The sequence below is a fragment of the Ursus maritimus genome, unplaced genomic scaffold, assembly GCF_017311325.1.
Source record: "Ursus maritimus isolate PB19 unplaced genomic scaffold, ASM1731132v1 scaffold_5, whole genome shotgun sequence".
Lineage (NCBI taxonomy): Eukaryota > Metazoa > Chordata > Mammalia > Carnivora > Ursidae > Ursus > Ursus maritimus.
In genome coordinates this window covers 22,318,401-22,339,134 of record NW_024426663.1, presented here as the reverse complement: position 1 = coordinate 22,339,134, position 20,734 = coordinate 22,318,401, and the positions used below count along the sequence as shown (strand labels likewise).

Here is a 20,734-nt window from a genome sequence, read left to right as displayed (position 1 = left end):
AGCCTTAAACATTTTGTTATATAAAGTGATGCAGAAGGGACTGTAAGAATAAATACTGAAAACAAATTTCAAAAGGTAGATTAATCAGAAAGTGGGAAAATAAGAGCAAAATGAAGATTTAGAAAATGTATCCAAAAAAAGTCAAAATGCAGGAAAGAGCTCGGAATTGGTGATTGATAATTAAGACCAGCAATATTTCCTACTTCTACTGCCTCACTTTCCTTAGCTTAGATCTAAAGTGATTCTGCTGAGCAGGATTAAAACCAGAGATGAATGAGGAGGACAACGCAGACTCAGATTAATAGTTGAGGGAGCTAAGGAAAGTGAAATGTATGATCAGTTACAGAAAGTTACAGAATTATGTGGCAGATTTCTCAAAATTAGACTCTATTATTCTAAAATAAGATCCAAGTACAATGGGCATAAATTGAGGTTAGGCATCTTTTTTTTTTTTTTTTTTAAAGATTTTATTTATTTATTTGACAGAGATAGAGACAGCCAGTGAGAGAGGGAACACAAGCAGGGGGAGTGGGAGAGGAAGAAGCAGGCTCATAGAGGAGGAGCCTGATGTGGGGCTCGATCCCAGAACGCTGGGATCACGCCCTGAGCCGAAGGCAGACGCTTAACCGCTGTGCCACCCAGGCGCCCCGAGGTTAGGCATCTTTTTAATGTAAACTTCCTAATTCTATCCTTTGTATAGTTTTCATTGTTGTTGGGATATGCATCATTATTTACTTACTTATTGATTTATAAAGACTTTTGTCTATTAAGGAATTAAACCTTTGTCTTTCATACCATTTATGTAAAGCAGACTTAAATGTTTATCTTAGAATCCTAACAAAAAGGGGGAATTAGGGGTGCAACTCAAGATTCTATTATAAAAGAGAAAGAACTTATTGTTAACAATAGAAGCTTATGTTTCCAGTTTCTGCAATCTTCTGTTTTCTTCATTAAGAATAAACTTTAAACCAGGCTTTTCCTGCAACTCTGTTAAGTTTGGAATTAAAACAATTAATTAAATGGATTTAAAATTAAAGAAAACTTTGTTCTTAATTGGAAATCAATTGGCTTTGGATAGATCAGAAACTAAATGGTAGGGATACAATCAAAGTAAATTTAGATGATAAAACTTGTGTCTTCCCTTTCATTTGGACAAAGAAAATATTAGGTGAAGATATGCCTGGAAAATACTGCGTGGTCATAAAATACCAATAGTGAAGTCTTAAATTAAGGTACAACTGAAACCATGTATTTTCAGAAGCACACTTCATAGCTTCTCTCCTTATCTGTATCGCTTCATTAAATTAGCACAAAAAAAAAAAACTTCGGAATACCATGGCAAGTAATTTAATAAGAATTACTTAATGTACCTGATCCAATTTTTCTGCAGGTAGATAATAAAAAGGTAAATGTGAGAGCATTCAAGATTTTATCCAGTCCCATGGTTTTAAGTACCATCTATAAGCTGAGGTCTCCCAACTCTCCATTTTCAATCTTGACATCTCCACTGAAATCCAGCCACATATACAACTGAATTGTTGCAAGTTACCAACAAGTCCATATATTAATTTATCACAATAGATAAAACCATGTATTTGACACATCAATAATTAGGCATCCTTACCTGTCTTTTTTCCTCACATCCCACATCCAATCCCTTAGCAAATCTTGTGTTTGCTCTCTCCTAAACATAGTTTTAGGTCTAATTGTTTCTCACCATTGGCTCACTACTGAAGCCCTAGTCCATATCACCATCCTCATCCTTCTGCCTTACCTGCTCCCACTCTTGCTTCTCTATAGTCTATTCCCCACATAACTCCTCAGGTAATGTCTTAAAGCTTACATCAGATCAGATCACTTTCTAGCATCAAATTCTTTAATGGCTACCTTTATCAATAGTAGTAAACTCAAATTCAAACTCTTTACCATAAACTCACCTCCCCAATGTCATTTCCTATTACTACCCCAGCCTCCATGGTGGCCTTTTTCCTGCCTTGGGGTTTTTGCATTCCGTGTTCTCTCTAGCATACTTTCCCCCACATTTTCATATGCCTCAGTTCAGCTTAAATGTCACCTCCTTACTCCTAGTCACTCTTTGGGCCCCCTTTATTTTCTGCATGGCACTTATTATCTGAAATTATATTACTAATTATGAGTTCATTGACTGTTTCTCCCTAAGAGAAAGAAAGCAGGATGGGCCAATGATCATATAGTTCAACTTCCTTGTATAGCGTAAGAAGACACTGAGGCCCACAGAAGGTAGATATTTTGCCAGATGTACTTCCAATTAGTTAAGGGTGAAACGAGGAAGGAAAATGAGACAACAGTAGAGCAGAATTCTTCCTATTTATTTCCCTAAGTCACACTTCATCAGTTTGTTTAATCCAATTATCCTTCCTTTCTCAAGATATCCAGTGGAGGGGAGAGAGCTCAACCTTCTCACCATAGACCTGCAGTTTTACCTACCACAGCTTTATAACTGAGGTATGTCATTTCTAAAAAAAAAAAAAAAAAATTATTTATTTATTTGAGAAAGAGAGAGAACCAGCAGGGGAGGGGCAGAGGGAGAGGGAGAGAGAAAATCCTCAAGCAGATTCCCTGCTGAGCAGAGAGCCCATGGCAGGGCCAGATCCCATAACCCTAAGATCATGATCTGAGCCGAAACCAAGAGTCAGATGCTTAACCTACTGAGCCATCCAGGTGTCCCTGAGGTATGTCATTCTTAAGCACATCATAAGTGTTTATATAACCATCCATTCCTAGAACCATTATAAATAACTGAGATGCCTTACCCAATAACTTCTGTTCATTTGGTGGCACCAAACAACTATAGAGGTTTTAAATTTTTAAGGCTTCCCACCACTCCAACTCTGGTAGGGATGGTAGGAAGCTCTGAATTAGAGATTGGTATTGTTTTAATTTTTTACTAAGTCATTGTAACTTGAATTCATAGAGATGATTTGTAGTGTCTCTTTAACTCTATTATTCATAAACACTTTTCAGTGTGAATGTGTGCTTTTGAAAATCTAAAATGTCTAAAGTAGGGGTGCCTGGCTGGCTCAGTCAGTAGAACATGTAACTCTTGATCTCAGGGTTGTGAGTTTGAGCTCCACGTTGGGGGTGGAGTTTACTTAAAGATAAATAAAATAAAATAAATAAAATGTCTTACATATTTGCTTTATGATTAGAGTAGACAGAACACAGATCTGTCTTTGATAAAGAAGGGTCTGGCAGTACCCCAGGATAGTCATTATGCACAACAGTCCTCATGTGTAGCAGGATGACAGAAGACCAAGGAATAGTAGACAGAAAAATGTTAGAGATTTGACTTTGTGTATACCTACTACTTGGAGGTTATTTACAGCAATTTAATTGCTAAAATTAACTTTTTTTGTTATGACTTTAGTGATTCTCCTTAGAGGATTAAAAACCAAATTTGGATACTTGAGGACTTTGATTAGTTGATTTCAAAATAGTGAATCTTTTGTTATTATTTGAGGAATTTTGGCAACAAATACTATAGTTTATATAAATTATCAAGAATATATTAGTCACAGTATGGTTAGCATCATATTAGCTTCTATGTGATGTGAAAAAAGGAAGCAGAAAGCATAGTTCCTGTCTTTTAAGTTTTCAAAATGAACATTACTGTACATTTTGACTTTACTGCCCTTCTCTGAGTCAATGCTGGGTAACAGTTGGCTGATGTCAGCACAGTAGCCATTTTAGCAGGGCTGTTTCTGTCAATGTAGAAGTAGTATAGCTGATTTTTCAGAATTACCACAAACACCTCTTGAAGTTAATTGAACATATACTTGTAAGGCTTTACAGTATGCAAAATACTATATCATGTCTTGTGAGTGAGGAGAAAAGAATGTGAATAGATTTAAAAACTTGTCTTCTTTCCTAAAGGGGATATCCAGTAAGTATACGAGTCATCACAATATAAAGTCACATGTGATAATTGTTCTAAGAGAAGAAATTACAAAGTGTTGTAAACATTCAGAAAAGAGAGAGAATGCAATATGATAAAAGCATGAATAAAAAGTCTTCAGGAAGCCTAGGACATTTGTGCAGTGTTTTGAGGGTATTTTTTATGGACAAGGATAAGAAAAGGGCTGTGGAATGCGAATATTCCAGATGGAGAGAAATATAAAGAAATAGAGGCAGGTAATTCTAGAGTTCTTTTGGGAAGTAGGAAATAACTCACTCTGGCTGGGCATTGGGGCATATGTTATGGAAGATTCAGACAAAGTTCATATATCTCAATCAAAATAGTTTATACTTAATCCTCTAAGTGATGGGAACTACTGGGTTTTGTGAGCGGCAAGGTGATGTACTTAGAGTTGTGCATTAGGAAGATTAATTTGTAGCAGAAGACAAAATTGGAGTAGGGAAAGACTGAAGACCAATTAAGAGGCTATTATGATAATTCAGCTGAGAGGTAATGAGAGAAGGGATCATGGGAATGGAACAGAAGAGACCAATTCAAGAGATTAAGGAAGTCAAACCAATGGGATTTAGTGATTAATTGTAGGTGGATGGCAAATGTATCAAGAAGATTAGGGTGATAACAAGGTTTTAAGCTTGAGAGACTAAGAAAATGGTATCATTGACAGAAATAGTAATGTCTATAGAATACAGTGGAATTATTTTGGAATTCTGTTTGGGACTTGGCTTTAGACATGTTTGAAGCATTGTGCAACTGGAAATGCAGACCCAGAGCACAGGAAATAGGTCAGAACTGGTGATACAGTTTGTGTGAGTGCATGTGTGTGAGAGACAGATAAAAATTTAAGTAACTCTTGGGGCATCTGGTTGACTCAGTCAGAAGAGCAGCCATCCTGGGGTTATAAGTTCAAGCCCCATGGTGGGTGTAGAGATAACTTAAGTAAATAAAACTTTTTTAAAAAAATTTAAAAATTAAGTAACTCTTTGTTGACATGTAAAAGTCAATGAATTCACTAAAGGAGAAACAATGAACATTATCCCTTACATGTAAGAGATGAAAAGAAGAAGAGACACATAAAAAGAGAAAGAGTTAACAGAGAAGCTGGAGGGGAATCAGTAGACCAGTATTTCTAAAGCAAGGGCATTTTTCTTTCTTTATAAAATATATGTGACATCATGAGATTTTTTAAGATTGTGCCTTCAAAAGGGATTTTTGAATATATTTATCCCCATCCTAGTAATAGTATAATTAAGTAAAATAGCAAGAAATCTTAGAACATTCCTTTTTTATAGAGAAAACTTGGGTACATATCTTATCAGCAACCACAGTACATGAATAAATTTTGTATTCATCCATCCAACAAGTATTTGTTAAGCATGGAGGATGCTTAATTTGAAATTGCTTTTGACTAGAAAAATAGGATTAGAGGCTACTAATGGGAGCAATAAAAATTATGCCACTGATTCTTCAACCCAGAGACGGTTGTGCTTTATGAGCAAGGGAAGTAGGTAAATAATTTAAAGCCACTAAATTTTACATATGGTAACACACACAGATTTCTAATATGAGTTCTTAACTCACAGTGGTGAACTATTAACTGTTGCCACAAATAACCAGAATGGATTTTCCCCTTCATTCTCTTATTGTTTGATGTAATTACTGTTAACTACTTACTTATTGAAATTATCTCACTCATTAATTCAATATGGATTCAATAAATATTTACCAAGAGCCTATGATGTCAATCATCTTTCTAGGTCTTGCAAATCCAGCCCTGAACAAAATAGACAAAAATCTTTGTCTTCAGTTAATTATATTTCAGTGAGGGCTTATATTAATGAAAATTAGTAAAAATTTTAACAAACAAATTTTTTGTTCAAATGTCTAATATTGCATTATATCATTGTATTCTCATGTAATTTTCTAATATTACACATTTTTACACATGTGTCCTAAGTGGTTATTGTTCTTTTTGACAGTATAGTTATGTGCTCCAGGAAATTAAGTGGTTGTTGTTGTTTTCCAGTAAAGGACAACTAAAAACCTACTTGTTTCTTTATTTCCTACTATAAAATTATTGCCATTATTTTGAATAATTGTCTTTTGTTTTTTGATGAGGTAAAAATATAATAAAGGTATTTGGGGAAATACGTGTTTTATATTGATCATATTAACAGAGATGTATAGAAGAAATGTAATTAATAAATAGATAAGAAATAATAGAATTAGAAGATCTCCATTTTACAAACCCTAATACAATAACTGATCTAGATAGCAATCATCAGTGGCTGCTAAAACCATGAGGTAAATGGTTGATAGCAACTTTATAATGGATGAAACTGGATTTCTTGACCACTCTGAGTATCACAAAAAGTAGGAAGATCAGGTATTATGTGTCTCCAATGTAATACAATAAGAAGCACATAGAACCACTTATGTGTTTTTACCAAAAATAAAATAAAATAGAATAGAATAAAATAAAACCTGAATTTCTGAATCTAATCAAGCTTATATATAGAAAATAAGTTCCAACCACTATATATAGAAAATAAGTCTAAACAAATATGCTAAATTAATTCACAAACGTATCAATCAAATATATAGTGTGAGAAATCCAATAGGACAAATGACCTGATTTAAAAGGAATGACCTTGTAGGGGAGGGTCCTTAAAGAGAACTAGTATAGAAAGAAGGAAAGTCTTATGAACTAAAAGAAACTTAAGACAGAAGTCATTCAAATGTGATGTATAGGACTTGTTTGGATTCAAAGTCAAGTAATGAACTATAAAAAGATGTTTTTGAGACAATGGGGAAGGAAGTTGGGAACATGGACTGGATGTTGGCTGATACAAAATAATTATTGCTAATTTTGTTAGGTATGATAATGGTCCTTTGATTATATTTCTAAAAATTCTTCTCCATTAGAGAGACATATTAAGTATTTATAGAAGAAATGATATGGTGTCTATAATTTTATTTAATATATTCTGACAGTAAAAGAAAAGGAAAATAACAACATATGAGAAATTGATGAATGTTCAAAGGTTGTGTAATTGTGAAGCATGGGGGTTCATTCTTATACTTTATTTTTAAATCTTTCCATTCTAAAAAACGAGTTGTACGTGTATTTTGTAGTAAAAGTGTTATTTTAATCAATTTGAAATTTTAAACAATTTGTAATTGTTTTCTCATATTGATGTTATGTAGTCCCCTTTGGTGCTATTCTTGGGTATAGAACATGATGTCAAATAGGGCTTTCAGAAAGTTTTTTTTTTCTTCAAGGTTTAATTTAATTTTTAGTTAGTTGACATGTAGGGTAATACTGATTTGAGAAGTAGAATTTAGTGTTTCATCACTTACATATAACACCCACTGCTCATCCCAGCAAGTGCCCTCCTTAATACCCATCACCCATTTAACCCATCCCCCACAAACCTTTCTCTATTAACCCTCAGTTTGTTCTCCATAGTGAAGAGTCTCTTATGGTTTGCTTCCCTCTCTTTTTATTCTTTCCTTTCCCCTTGTTCATCTGTTTCATTTCTTAAATTCCACATATGAGTGAAATAATATGGTATTTGTCTTTCTCTGACTGACTTATTTTGCTTAGCATGATACATTCGAGCTCTATCCACATCATTGCAAATGGCAAGATTTCATTCTTTTTGATGGCTGAGTAATATTCTGTGTGTGTGTGTGTGTGTGTGTGTGTGTATGCATGCATGCCACCTCTTCTGTATCCATTCATCAGTCAATGGACGTTTGGGCTCTTTTCATAATTTGGCTGTTGTTGATAATGCTGCTATAAACATCAGGGTGCATGTGCTCCTTTGAATCCTTTATATCCTTTGAGTAAATACCTAGTAGTGCAATTGCTGGGTCATAGGGTAGCTCTATTTTTAACTTTTTGAGGAAACTCCATACTGTTTTCCAGAGTGTCTGCACCAGTTTGCATTCCATCCAACAGTGCAAGAGGGTTCCCCTTTCTCCGCATGCTCACCAACATCTGTTGTTTCTTGAGTTACTTTTAGCCATGCTGATAGGTGTGAGGTGGTATCTCATCATGGTTTTGATTTGGTTTTCCCTGATGATGAGTGATGTTGAGCATTTTTTCATGTGTCTATAGCCATTTGTAGACAGCAGGGTATTTTAGGAAAAGAAGGAGAGCATGCACATAAGAGGGATAAAGAAGAAAGGAAAGAAGAAAGATAATTCAAATTACCAACTTGAGATTGCAAGCCCTATTATGAAGTTAAAACATTATTTTAGAAATCTAGTAATAGGGTGCCTGGGTAATTAAGTCAGTTAAGCATCTGTCTTCGTCTCAGGTCATACCAAGGACTTGGGATCAAGCCCCGGCATGGGGCTCCCTGCTCAGTGGGGTGTCTGTTTCTTCCTCTCCCTCTGCCCCTCCTCCCACTCATGTGCTCTCTCTCGCTCACTCTCTCTCTCAAATAAATAAATAAAATCTTTTAAAAAAATAGAAATCTAGCAATAAAGCCAAATAGATAAGACAGCATGATTATGATATAAGCAGCACTTCATATCATGGAAAAATGGGTTATTCAACATTGGTGTTAAGGCAACCAGATATACTTCTACAGAAAATGTTTTTATGGATACCTCCTTAATTTCTTATACAAAAAAAAAAAATTTCCAGATGAAATTTATAAGTAAAGAGTATAAAACCATAAAGACAAAAGATAATTTTTAAAATTAATTTGGCATTGGGAAATACTTTCTAAATATAACACAAAGTCATAAAAATTGTTAATGCGGCAATACAATAAAATTAAAAAAGAATGCTGTTTAGCAAAAGACAACAACATCAAAAGACAACAACCCCAAACAAAAACAAGAAAACAAAGACAAAAATCTTAGGAAAAATACTTACACTTAACAATTAATATAAAGCAGCTCCTACAAATCAACAAGACCAAAAACACAATTAAAAAAACAGGTTAAAAAATGGAAAGTTCATAGAAAAGAAACAAAATGGTTTTTAAACATATAAATAGATGTTTAAACATATAAATAGATGTTTACTCTCCCTTATTTTAGGAAGGAATCATATGAAAGCTACATTAAAATTCTCATGTTAACATACCTAATCATCAAAGATCTGAAAGTTCAGTAACATAAGGAAATAGGAAATCTTAGATGTTATTGGTGTGATTTTGAATTGGTAAAATAATTTAGGGAGGGAAATGCAGCCACATATATAAAAAACACATGTTCTTTTTTTTCCCAGCATTTCCACTTCTTGGAATTTATCTAGTGTATTCTTGCCCTTGAGTGAAATTATATTGCCACAAAGATATTCAGTGTTGTAATATAAGAGCTTCATAACAACGTAAGTGACTATGAATAAGGGTTCAGTTAAAGAAATTATGCTACAGCCACACAAAGAAACACAATGCAGCTATTAAAAATAATATGAGAAATTTATATGTAAGGGGCACCTGGGTGGCTCAGTTGGCAAAGTGTCTGCCTTTGGCTCAGATCATGATCCCAGGGTCTTGAGGTGGAGCCCACGTTTGGCTCTCTGCTCAGCCGGGAGCCTGCTTCTCCCTCTCCCTCTGCCTGCCACTCTCCCTGCTTGTGCTCTCTTTCTCTGTCAAATTAATAAATAAAATCTTTTTTTAAAAAGAAATTTATATGTAGTTCACATAGGAGACAAAAATGGTTATCATATAGAAACACAGAGATAGAGAGATACAGATACAGCAAAGAAGCAAGGTGAAAAGAAAATCTATAACATACAACTTGAAAAAAAAACGAAAGGATATACTCACACATGTTTATATATGAAGACTGTCTCTGCAACTGCTAAGAGTTCGCTTCTAGAAAAGGAACAGGTGACTGGGGGCTAGGATGAAAGAGAAGCTTCTCTTTTCCTTCTGTACCTCCTTTTGCACATTTTGCATTTGCTGTCATGGGGATGTTCTACTTTTCAGAAATTTTCCATTCATTAATTAATGTTTAAAAGAAAGAAGATGAGTTCTAAAGAGATGAATTTGTGTCTTACTGCCAAATGTCGGATATGAATATGGAGACAAGTACAGAAGGCTTTATGTAAAATTAATTCTACATTTGGAACTCATTTCTCCTTTGACAGTGATTGAATAACAGTCCAGATAGGCTGTTGAAACAAGATTATTGTTGTTGAAACAAGATTATTTTTCTATGATTTTCTTGTATTCCTCTCACAGCTCTTGTTTGTTTAGCTGCCTTTATGGATGGCAGGTGGAAATGCCCAGGAGAAGTTCTAATGCACCTCAGAGGAAGCTGGCTCCTATTTGGGCAAGTTATGAGAGATTGGAGAGCCTACAGCAGTTTTCAAGGCTGGGGATCCCAAAGGTGAAAGTGCTGTCTTTGTAATTGAGAAGCTCACGTAAACCCCAAGGGTCAACACAATTGACTGCCTTTAAGCCAAGGAACTACCAAACCATCTAAGTGATTTAAATGCATGTCAGAGGAGCCTTCTTCCCTAAGCTGTGGCATTGCCTTCCCTATTTATATGTGGGACTTCCAGGGCTCTAACTTTCCTCCTGTGGCAGAAGAGCCTTCAACCTGGAATTGCAAGAGAGGGGAGAATGGAATTGGGTATGTGCAAATAAGCTACAGGGCCAGGTTTGACTTATGACCTTTTCCCATTTTCTGGGGTCTTAATGTCTTTGAGCATCTAACCTGGTACCTGCATGTTCTTTTCTGGCAATGGTCATAGCCCAGTTCATTTTATTGCGAGGGTCTAAAGAAACTGTGTAAGGTTCCATTTCTCCCCTCAGTACACTAGGATCTAAATGTAAGACCCGAGGGCATGTAAAGAAGTGGGGGATTCATACACACAGTGGTCTCTCCAAACTAGTAGGGGTGCTGCTTTGTGTTCCACACAGTTTGGTATATCCACACAGCATTCCTTGTGTCAGATACATGTATATGTGAGATGCACACACCACACACACACACAAAGAGGTTGCAAATAGCTTGTTCAGCTATGTCTATTACTCCCTTCACTGTTGCCTCTAGGAAAAGAAAAAGATATGCCTTTGGCAAAGACATTTTTCCCCTGAGGAATCAGAACCAAGCCTAGGCAAGACCTCAAAGTAAGCCCATTGGCTTTCAGAGCCTTTCATGTGCACTTCTGGTCCTCACACTATTTAACTTTCCTACGACCTACCTTCAGATCCATGCACTGAATTTTTCCTAACTCTCTTATTCTTCCTTTCTATATGATTCTGAATAGTAGCAGACATATATGCCATCCCAGAATATGCCATAGAATTACTTTGAGTACTTTAAAAAATGCAAGCATAAGAAGAGTGTTTCGACCTGTCTTTTCTTCCTAAAAGCAGTAGATAAAACTCCCATGTGCAAGATTCCTCTTTATACCAGGAGGAAAGAAACATTCTCATTACCATAGATGGGGACTCAAGGCTGAGAGAATTCTGTACAAGAACATCTTACTAGAGGGGCGCCTGGGGGGCTCAGTCGTTGAGTGTCTGCCTTCGGCTCAGGGCGTGATCCCAGGATCCTAGGATCGAGCCCCGCATCGTGCTCCCTGCTCGGCTGGGAGCCTGCTTCTTCCTCTCCCACTCCCCCTGCTTGTGTTCCTTCTCTCACTGGCTGTCTCTCTCTCTGATTTTAAAAAGATTTTTAAATAAAATCTTTAAAAAAAAAAAAAAGAACATCTTACTATAATACTCATCTGCTGTTAGCCTCCCCATGTATTTTAGTTACTTTTCTACTATTGCTTCTCTTTCTTCAACCCAGAATAGAAGACATTTAGCTTTTACCACTTCTTCAGTTCTTCATTTCCTTGTGAGGGCTCCTGTATCATGCAGAACTTGTGTAAAATCTGTATGTTTTTCTCCTGTCAACCTATCTTATGTCAGCTTAATTCTCAGGCCCAACCAGAGACCCTAAGAAGGTAGAAGTGAAGTTTTGCCTCCTGTATAGTTTCTTCCCCTCTCCTATTAAAATGTAATGGCCCTACCACCCATTTCTTCATTGTCAAATTTTTGTGGAAAAAAAAAAAAAAACATGTACTCTAATGCATAGCTAAAACTCTAATATATGTGCTAATGTTATACCTTCTTATACAACATATTTGCATTTAAATAGAGTTGTCTAGAGATTTAATGATTTAACCCAAAGGGATTAAAATGTCTCACATTTGTATAGCACTTGGTAGATTATTTCAAAGAGCTTTTCACAAACAAGATTTCTTATGAACCTCTAAGTCACCCTGAGGCTGAGAGGGTAGGCATTTTAAGATACATGCACACTGTTGATAACTTTAGGCTCTGAGAAGTTTAGTAGATGCTTCAGAGTCACACAGTCAATAGCAAGATACTGACTGAGGTCTCACAACTCTGATTTCAGCATTCTTTCCATCACATCAGACACCCTCAGAAATAAATGTAAGCTGTCTATACGCATATAGTAGTCACCAAAAATATGTTGATTTTTGGTGACCACTGCTCCAGTGGCTCCTTCTGCTCAAAGGGCCAGTAGCATTTGAGGGATGAAGCTGCAGATGATTTCCTGAACCTCTTACCTGTAAGGACCCAGATGGTGGAGAGAAGGTCTTAGGATTTTTGGTCAAACAATGAACGAAACTACTTGATTGGTTGAAAAAATGTCACAATATTTTTTTTTTCAGTTTCTTGGATAAACCACACTAGAATTAGCTGGGGATGAGGTCTAAGGTTCTGTTAAAAAAGCATATTTCTCAGCCATTGCTCCTATTAACTAAACCAGAAATAGAATTTCTGATGCACAAGCCATTTGAGAAATGTTAACTTATTTCTTCTTCCTGAGGACAAATGTATGTCATTTCCATGTGAAAATTCTCCAGTGTTTACCAGGGTATCATAGACAGGCTAACTTCTTTTTCATGCCAGCCAGGACTTCCTGCAGTTTTGTATTAGCCGGGGTTCCCCAGTTCCTTAGTACTGCTTTTCACTCTGATCCCTGCAGCTTCCTCCGTCAGGGCTTTTCCATCCATAACTTGCCCTTACTGCCATTGCGTAATGTTCCACGTAATTTTTCTTGATCAGTTGCGGTTTCCTCCTTCCTCCGAACTCACAACACAACACCCTTTTCAAAAAGTGTCAGTTCTATGAGTTTTGACAAATGCATGTAGTCCTATAGCCACCACAATCAAGGTATAGAAGTTTCATCCCTCAGAAATCCCCTCTACAGAAATCATCTCCTCCTTACCCCCAGACCCTGACTCACCGGTTCTCTGTCCCTATAGTTTTGCTTATTCAGAATGTCACATAAATGAAATCAGACAGTATTTAGTCTCGAGTCTGGCTTCATACACTTAACATGGTGCATTTGATATTTATTTATGTAATATGTATTGTAAATCGCTAGTTTATTACTTTTGCTTGCTGAATATTATTCCATTGTGTAAAGGTACAATTTCTTCATACATTCACAAGTCATTTGGATCATTTCCACTTTTTGGATATGATGAATACAGCCACTGTAAACACTGATATACAGATTTTTATGTAAACCTAAGCTTTCCTTTCTCTTGAATAAATATCTAAGAGTGGGATTTATGGGTTGTATGGTAAGTGTAAGTTTTAACTTTATAAAAAACTGTCAAACTATTTTTTGAACTATTTTGCATTCTTATATCAGTGTTTGAGAGTTGCAATTGCTCTATATTTTTAAAATCACTTGGAATTGTCTGGTTTTTGTTTTGTTTTTAATTTTTGGCATCCTGATGGCTGTATATTGGTATCTCATTATGGTTTTAATTTGCATTTCTTTAATGATTAATGGTGCTGAGTATCTTTTCTTGTGCCTATTTGTCATCCATGTATCTTCTGTGGTTCCCTGTCTTCAAATCTTTGTGCGTATTTTTTTTTTATTGGGTCGCTTATTTTCTTTTTCTTTTTTGGGGGGGTTGTTTATTTTCTTATTGAGTTTTGAGAGTACCTTAAATATTTTGAATACATGTCCTTTACTAGATACATGTTTTGCAAATATTTTTTTTAAGTCTGTGGCTTGTACTTTTAATTTCTTAGTTTTTATTCAGAGGCCAGAAGTTTTTAAATTTTTACGAAGATCAGCTTATACGTATTTTTATGGACTGTGCTTTTGGTGTCATATCTAAAGAATACTTGCTAAACCCATAATTATTTTCTCCTTTGTTTTCTTCTAGTTTTGTAGTTTTTAGTTTTACATTCGGGTGCATTACTCATTTTGAGTTAATTTTGTGCGTGAGTCAAGGTTCCTTTGGTTGGAAAGACTGGCCTTTTTCATTGAACTGTCTCTGTAACTTTGTTGAAAGTCAATTGACCATATGTGTATGGTTCTATTTCTAGACTATATATTTTATTCCATTGATCTATCCATAGGTGATAACTTTTTTGTTTTGATTACTCCTTATGGCTTTGTAAAAAACCACTTTCCACCTAACATCAAAGCTACTTAATATGCCTTTCTTTGCTCCTTTATGAAATTATGAACTAAAGGAAAACTCTGGGTCTGATACATCTTTACATTTTCTTGGCTCGTTTACTAAACTGTGAACTAAGAGAAGTTTCTGGGTCTGATACATCTTTGCATTACTTACCTCAAAGGTCTACACAGACAACATCATCAAGATATGTTGAATACATGATTTCAAATCACATTTTTTGTCTATATAGCCACCATCAGAGTTGTTTTTGTATTTTTTGTTTTTTTGCTGGAGGACAAACTTAAGTTGGCAAGTTTGATAGAAGGAAGATTATAATGCTCTTCCCTTTTATTCCTAGAAAGATACATACTCCTTTATATGAAGTAAAAATACCCAACTCATTAGAAATTAGACAAAAAGTGTTTTATTCCATATTGTAAGGGCCACATCTCAGAGTCACCAGATTCACATATCATCTATATTGCTGAAGGGAATAAAACAGGGCTTACTAGAAGAAATTCATGGGAATTACGTAGGAATATGAAATATTTTCAAGTGAAAGAGAACCCATTCTGGAAATAAAGAATAAAATAGCATAAAATGTTAAATGTATAAAGGTTCTTTATTCATGTGTTTATGTATGGAGTGCTAATAGTATTAGTTGTTACATTGTACTGGTAAATATTTGGGGCTTTCACATTCTGAAACAATTTATTTAGAAGATGACACAAATGGTACTTTTACTGTCAGTATCATCTGAATAGTAGGCCTTAGTTTCTGGTATTGTTATTTGCTGGAAGCTAGTTTAATCATGTATAGCAGGTTAAAGAGCAAGTGACCTTTTCAGAAATGAGGGGGGCACTAACTGTATCAAATGAGTTGTGTCTTTTTTTGTCTGACAGGACAGATGTTAGGCTGTGTTGGCATTTGCACAAATGCACAAATAATGTCAACTGGGGTTGTTAATTTATAGAAGAATTCCTATTACCCAGTGCCTCAATATGATAAATCTTATTATCACTCTTGTTCTCACATACTTCTGTCAACATTTGCTGAGACATAGGCAGGAAGATTTTGTTCTGGTAAAGGTCACCTCTTGCTAACTGATAGTACACTGGCATTGTAAAAATGATTTAGAGTGTCCAGACATCACCAAGCCAACTGTCAGTTTCAGACAAGTTGGTCAAATAAGTCTGAAGCTTATAATCAAGGATGAAAAGGGAGAAGGCAGTTTTTCAGAAATTTTGGATATCATGTAATATGGACATGGTTTAGGATATTTTATTGCTCCAATTTCTTTCAAATTCAGTTTATCATGTCCTTTGTCATTTTGAAGTCTTTTTATCTCCTTTCTTCAGCTGCTAGTAATGAGAATGAAAAGTCCATACTTGTGTTGGGAAAACTGGACAGCAACATGCAGAAGAATGAAACTGGACCACTTTCTTACACCATACAGAAAAATAAATTCAAAATGGATGAAAGACCTAAATGTGAGACAGGAAATTATCAAAATCCTAGAAGGGAACACACTTCTTTGACCTTTGCTATAGCAGCTTCTTACTAGACACATCTCTAGAGGCAAGGGAAACAAAAGCAAAAATGAACTATTGGGACTTCATCAAGATAAAAATCTTCTGCACAGCAAAGGAAAGAATCAACAACACTGAAAAGCAACCTATGGAATGGGAAAAGATTTTTGTAGATGACTCTGATAAGGGGTTAGTATCTGAAATCTATAAAGAATTTATCAAACTCAACACCCAAAAATCAAACAATCCAGTTAAGAAATGGGCAGAAGACATGAACAGACATTTGTCCAAAGAAGAAATCCAGATGGCTAACAGACCCATTAAAAGAGCTCAACATCACTCATCATCAGGGAAATACAGATCAAAACCATGATGAGATAACACCTCACATCTGTCAGCATGGCTAAAAGTAACAACTCAAGAAACGACAGATGTTGGTGAGGATGTGGAGAAAGGGGAGCCCTCTTGCACTGTTGGAAGGAATGCAAACTGGTGCAGACATTCTGGAAAACAGTATGGAGTTTCCTCAAAAAGTTAAAAATAAAACTACCCTATGACCCAGCAATTGTACTACTAGGTATTTACCCAAAGGATATAAAAATGCTGATTCAAAGGGGCACATGTACCCCAGTGTTTATAGCAGCATTATCGACAATAACCGAATTATGGAAAGAGCCCAAATGTCCATTGACTGATGAATGGTTACGGGAGAGGTGATTATATCTATATTATATATCAAAATATATAAAATGGAATATTAGGCATATTACTCAGCCACCAAAAAGAATGAAATCTTGCCGTTTGCAATAACATGGATGAAACTAGAGTATATTATGTTAAATGAAGTTAGTCAGTCAGAGTAAGACAATTACCATATGATTTCACTCCTATGTGGAATTTAAGAAACAAAACAGATGAACATAGGGGAAGGGAAGGAAAAAAATAAGATAAAAAAAGAGAGGGAGACAAACCATAAGAGACTCTTAACTATAGAGAAAAACGAGGGTTGCTGGAGGGGAGGATAGGCTAAATGGATGATGGGCAGTAAGGAGGTCACTTGTTAGGATGAGTGCTCGGTGGTTGTTTTTTTTGTTGTTTTTTTTTTTTTTTTTTTTTTTTTTTTTTTTTTTTTTTTTTTTTTATGTTCAGTTAGCCACTGTTAGGTACATTAGTTTTTGATGTAGTGTTCAATGATTCATTAGTTGACTGGGTGTTATATGTAAGTGATGAATCACTAAAGTCTACTTCTGAAACCAAAACTACATTATATATTCACTAACCTGAATTCAAATAAAAAACTACCTTGCTGTAATGGTAAAAAGACCTAAACATCTGCATAAAAATAAAGTTCTTACTGTATTATAGTATTTTACCAGGACAACATAGGTTTCCTCATTTCTTATAACTCACAGTTCTGTGACTGTTCTTTTGAAACTCTGACTTGAGAATTAACAACTCTTCAGCTACACGTACCCCTGTCTGCATGATCAAGTATGTCAGGAGACAAAATCATTTACTTTTATAAAAAAAAGTTATTTAAAGAGTTTTCCATAATTGATATATTCTAGAGAAAAGTCTCTTGTCTTGGGATCCAGTCAATTTGATTTGCCCTTCTCTTACTTAGATACTTTCCTGGCTTATAAGTGTTGTAGAAATTGCTCTTAGACCTTATCACAAGGATAAAATTACATGATTCTCAAAACTGATAACTTTTATCCATTTTCTTTGGACTTGTGGAAGCACAGAGCTTATCAGTAGCCCATCTCTAACAACTGGAGCAAGCCATTTAACAGGATTCTTTTGTACTAACCTTTAGCTTTAAGCCATTTTTCTTCCCTGAGTTCTTCTTACTTCAATTTCATCATTTATTTTATTTTGTTCTGGATATCTTTTTGGAACAAATTCTTTAAAAGATTATTATTGAAATATATTGTGATAAACATTTCCTGATTGTTTAAAAACAGGGCTATCTTCCTCGCAGGGTTTATAAACTATATGTTAATACTCAATGGGAACCATGAGAAAATAGATGAATGGCAAAAATAAACTTTGTTATGTAGTAAATATACATTAGTCCAAAAATTTCTTCCATAGAGTAAGATTAAATGTGGGAAGAAAAAGTCTGCTTCCCAATAAGTTTCCCAATCCCACTCCCAGGAAGTAACAACTGTTCATAATTTCTAATTTATCTTTCCAGAATTCATCTATACATTTAAAAATAAATGTACATGTACAAACATTTTAATAACATAAATGGGATCATACCATACCTACTGTAACATGTTTTTTACATTTATGAACATCTTTCCAGATTTGGATCTATTCTCCTGTATCACTTTTGAGAAAGTTACTTAATCTCTTGTGTTATAGATATAGTATATGTATTAAAGAGATTCCTATTCATAGATTCCAGGTTTTTATTTTTCAAACAATGCTGCAGTGAGTATCATTGTACATAACTTGCTATTCCAATTCTACAGTTACAGAATTCCATATTAAAATTTGGTTTATACTGAGATTCTGTATTCATAGCATGAAGTAAAACAAAAGGGGGCTTTAGTCTGGAAAACACAATTGGTAAACTTATAATCAGGGGTAATATCCATTTTCCCCTCTATTAACTTTTATATTTAATATAAATAACAAATTAGAAATTAGAAAGGTAGAAATTAGAAAAGGTTATAATAAAATAACACTTAAAAAGTCAAATTTGCTCATTATTTATTGTTTCTAATTTTACTTGGTGAGTTGGTGACATTTTCAGAAGTGTCAGAAAGTGGATATAAAGTACAAGGTTGAAAGCTATGGTCAGGCTTTGGGCTTTATAGGTTCTCGGCCCTTATTTCTCAGACTATTAACCCTGAAATTGCACGTTACCCTTTAGTTTGATAATAAATTGAGGTCAATCTTGATTTCAAGTTTCTCTATGGAGTTTATAAGTATAATAATTGAAAAACAGAACACAATCACTTGTGTAATTTATGTAAGCCTTCCTAAGTGATTGACAGGACTTTATATCACTAGACAGTTCTCTCAAGTTAACACATAAGAACTCCAGGGGTGTCAGTTCAAACCAAACAAGGTGATATAAACCCCAGGCTCTCCTTAGAGAAAGCCCTAAAGCTTCCATTGGTATAGTGCTATGTTTTTTCAACTGGAGTCCTTTGCAAGGGCTCACAGACATGTGAGTCAAGTACCTGACCCCCAATATAATCTGTCCTAAAACTGATCTGTCTTAGAATGAGTCATCTTTTAGGTACTGTTTCTCACCAAATACTTCCCTATCTTCCCTTTCTTAATCACCTGGTTTTTAGTTTACCAAAGAAAGTTATTTACCTCGCACCTCTTGCTATGGTGCATTACCCTAAATTATAAAAAAACAGAAGGGGGAATGAACCATGAGAGACTATGGACTCTGGGAAACAAACTGAGGGCTTCAGAGGGGAGGGTGTTGGGGAAATGGGATAGGCTGGTGATGGGTATTAAGGAGGGCACATATCGCATGGTGCACTGGGTGTTAATATGCAAGTAATGAATCATGGAACTTTACATCAGAAACCAGGGATGTACTGTATGGTGACTAACATATAATTTAAAAATATTATTTAAAAAAAACAGTGGAATGCCAAAAAACAAAAACAAAAGGCAATATAGAATTTTGGTATTTTTATTGGTCAAGTGATTTCCAATTATTTGAAGAAAACTGAAGGAAGCATATCAGAATTGTCAACTTAGAGTTATTAGAAATAATTTAGATTCCCACTAGTTTTTTTAAATTTATTTATTTATTTAAAGATTTCATTTATTTATTTGTCAGAGAGAGAGAAAGCATGAGAGAACACAATCAGGGGGAGCAGCAGGCAGAGAGAGAAGCAGGCTCCCGCTGAGCAAGAAGCCCAATGTGGGACTCGATCCCAGGACCCTGGGATTATGACTTGAGCTGAAGACAGACACAACCGGCTGACCCACCCAGAGTTACCTCCACTGGTTTATTTTTTATAACGTTACAACTATAAAAGTTAAAAACAGGAATAGAATTGCATAATACTCATCAAAGGGAACAATGTAAATTCTGCTAAAGAAATGTTTTAGCATGTTTATTAGGATTATTCCTCATCTGTAAAATGAAGGAGCAGAATTAAATGGAAGATTCCATGTTCCATGTCCTACAAACAGAGTGCTTATTTCTCCCAATCCATATAGCAGTGACACTTTGACTGGATTGTCCTTCAGATAATCAGTTGAGTAACCGTTCTAAATATGAAAATATACCTAGAGACATAACTTGACAGTAATAATAGAAACTGTCATTTATTGAAAGTTTTACTTTACTGTCAGCTACTGTATTTGGTTTTACTTATATTTTCATTTAATCACCAAATTAAAGGTATTCCCTTGAAGTATTATTAAAGATAATCTGATGTGTCCCTAACTTGTATTTTGCTTCCATTGTATTTCTTCCCGTTAACAAGGATTCAGCCAGGTTTTTGTTGTCTTGCTTCAGGGGTATTAATTTGCAAGGGTTCTCAGCCATCGAAAAACCTGAAATCTTACCATCTGCAATGGTGTGGATGGAACTAGGGGGTATTATGTTAAGCAAAATAAGTCAGTCAGAGAAAGACAATTATCATATGATTTCATTCATATCTGGAATTTAAGAAACCAGAGGATCATTGGGGAAGGGAGGGAAAAATAAAATGAGACGAAATCAGAGGGAGACAAACCATAATAGACTCTTAACCATAGGAAACAAACTGAGGGTTGCTGAGGGGAGGGACGGGGAATGGGGTAACTGCGTGAGGGGCATTAAGGGGGGCATGTGATGTAATGAGC

General features: G+C 35.2%; 1 long non-coding RNA gene across 1 annotated transcript; it reads left to right on the top strand.

The window, feature by feature from the left end:
* The first annotated feature begins 636 nt into the window (after positions 1-636).
* On the top strand, positions 637-15,996 carry LOC121100696. Its single transcript, XR_005832449.1, has 3 exons — positions 637-2,484; positions 10,162-10,309; positions 15,731-15,996. It is a non-coding gene; the product is annotated as an uncharacterized LOC121100696 (long non-coding RNA).
* The last annotated feature ends 4,738 nt before the right edge of the window (positions 15,997-20,734 follow it).